Genomic DNA, 3,104 nt, shown 5'->3' with positions numbered 1-3,104 from the left:
TCATCTAAGTATCAACAAAAACAAAGTTACTTTGGCTCAGTGACAATACCAATGTTAATTCTATTTATGAGGCACAGGCTGTTCTTTTTACGTTGATGTCTCCTTGCTACAGGTAATGTCATGAAGGTGCTGTCCTTTCAAGTACTGGGTCGGTATTTACTTGATACCTGGAACAATTGGTTAATTTGGCAATATTTCCTGATTTAGAAGAATGATATTCAAATTTTCACACATCCCAAGTTTTTATGGTGTGAATTCTTTATTGGCGGAGTACACCTTGTCCAAGGCTTTGACTCCACGTAGGAAAGAAGCAAAGTTTCAGTTGTCTACTACTGTGGCAAAGAATGTCTCCAAGGTAAACATTGTGTGATTCTTTCTGATAAGAAATGGTGACCTGTAATACAGGAATGAGGTGGAGAAAAAGGAAATGGAGCACACAAAGGGTTCAAACTGGAAGATTGATGTGGCAGTCACTGATTTAGATGGGTGCATAAATTTACTAAAGTAGACTGAAAGAATTGCCAGAAAACTGTTGATGATTATGATATAGTTTGAGCTTTATTTGTATGCAACTAGCCATAAAGTGTTTTTGAAAATGATTTAAATTGCCCATATACAATTGAATAGATAAATAATATTGAATAGGGGCTGTTTAGCTCACTGGGCTAAATCGCTGACTTTGAAAGCAGACCAAGGCAAGCCAGCAGCACGGTTCGATTCCCGTAACAGCCTCCCCGAACAGGCGCCGGAATGTGGCGACTAGGGGCTTTTCACAGTAACTTCATTTGAAACCTACTTGTGACAATAAACGATTTTCATTTTTTCATTTCATAAGAAAGATTTCTGCCCAATTTTCTAATTGGATTTTACTGATGGAACAATTTATTCTGTCTTCAAAACATTTTCAAGTTTTACTTACAGCGTATTTCTGCAATGTCTTCAGCAACCCCTTATTCCTTCCAGCACTGGTGACAGGATCTTCAGCTTCCTTGGCTTAACTTTCGGAATTGCCTGACTAAATCCCCTTGTGTTACTAAATTTTTCCCATCTTTATAAGTCTCATCAAAACGTTGGCCAGGATTTTCTGACCCAGCCAGTGTTGGGCATCATCACAGACGGGACAGGAACATTTGGAGAATAACCAAAAATCTGTTTGTTTTTTGGCCATTTACCTTAACACTGTTTGGCAACCCATTTCTTTACAAAGTATCTTAACATATGTTCTGTTGGGACGGCGTGGTGATCTTATCCCCACAACCCAAAGATGGTGAGCACTGCTGCCTCACGATGCTGAGGACCCGGGTTCGATCCACGCTCCAGATCCCTATGTGGAGTTTGCACATTCTTCCCGTGTCTGCGTGGGTCTCACGCCCAGAACCCTAAAAAATGCACAGGGTAGGTGGATTGGCCATACTAAATTGTCCCTTAATTGGAAAAAAGGTTTAGGTACTTTAAATTTTAAAAACAGGTTAAAAAGAGAAGAAAAAATACAAATAATGGAAATCCAAAATTTAAACAAGTGTTGGAGCTCCTTGCTCAATGTACTTCTTAATACTGGTAAGAAAGAAATTGCAGACATATGAAGGCAATTTTAACTACTTCTCCCTGTGGAAATTGGGTTGAGGAATGGAGCAGAAGACATGCCCACTGCCGTCCTGCACCAATACCTTTAACTGCAATTTAAAATTGCAGACATCGAATATACTTTCCTGAAGTAAACACGTCTCTATCGGTCAGGTCCCAATGCTACTGTCAGAATTGGACTGGCAAGTTGGAGTTCCCTCAGGTGGAGAAGGATCTGGTGGAGGGACTGGGAGCCCCCATTAGGCTGGTGGAGGCATTGGAAGGTATGGGGCTGATACAGGTGGGGAAGGCCCAGTGCCTGGACGGGTTCAAGGTGGAATTTTATTTAAAAATTTCGGGTGACTTGGGGACCCTGCTGGTTAAGGTTGTTCAATGAGGCGAGGGAGCAGGGTGTTCTCCCCCCTACGTTATCGCAGCTCATGATCTCCCTAATTTTAAAGAGGGATAAGGATTCGGCGCAGTGTGAGTCCTACAGGCCAATTTCGCTATTAAATGTGGATGCTAGGTTGCTGGCCAAGATCTTGGCCACAAGGATTGAGGACTGTACCAGGGTGATCGAGAAGGATCAGACGGGGTTTGTTGAGGGGAGGCATTTGTCGGCTAACATCAGGTGGTTGTTAAATGTTTGAATGATGCCCCCAGAGGGCCAAAGTGTGGAGGCTGTGGTCGCCATGAATGCGGAGAAGGCCTTCGACGGTGGAGTGGGTCTAACTGTGTGAGGTGGTGGGGTGGTTTGGGTTTGGCAAGAGCTTGTGGATTAGGTCCAGCTGTTATACCAGGCGCTGAACGCGAGTGTGTGAACGAACCGGGTGAGGTCGGAATATTTTAGGTTGTACCGGGGGATGAGGCAGGGAAGCCACTCTCCCCATTGCTCTTTGTCTTGGCTATAGAGCCATTGGCAATGGTGCTGAGAGCGTTGAGGGACTGGCAGGGATAGTGCGGAGGCGGGGTGGAGTATAGGGTCTCGTACGTGGATGATCTGCGCTATATATATCGAACCCGTGGGAAGTTATTGAGGGGATTATGAGCATATTGGAGGAATTGGAACGGTTCTCAGGATACAAATTGAATATGGGGAAGAGCGAGGATTTTCCGATTCAAGCAAGGGGGCAGGAGAGGAGGCTGGGGTAGTTGTCATTTAGAGTGGTGGGGAGAAGCTTTCGGTATTTGGGTATTCAGGTGGCGCGGGGTTGGGAGCAGCTGCACAAGCTGAATTTGGCTCAGTTGGGGGAGCAGATGAAGGGGGATTTAAGGAGGTGGGGTGTGCTCCCGCTGTCATTGGCGGGGCTGGTGCAATCAGTGACGCTGATGGTTCTCCTGAGGATCTTATCTGTGTTCCAGAATCTCCTGATCTTCATTCCAAAGGCTTTTTTAGGAGGGTGAATGCACTGATTTTGGGCGGGTAAAACCCCCCGAGTGAAGAAGGTGCTGCTGGAGTGGGCTCAAGGGCGGTTGGGGGGGGGGGGCAGTTGCTGGTTAGCTCTTCCAAATTTAATGAATTACTTTTGGGCAGCGAATAT

Source organism: Scyliorhinus canicula, chromosome 6 (genome assembly GCF_902713615.1).
Source record: "Scyliorhinus canicula chromosome 6, sScyCan1.1, whole genome shotgun sequence".
Lineage (NCBI taxonomy): Eukaryota > Metazoa > Chordata > Chondrichthyes > Carcharhiniformes > Scyliorhinidae > Scyliorhinus > Scyliorhinus canicula.
Note: the sequence above shows the minus strand (reverse complement) of the source record.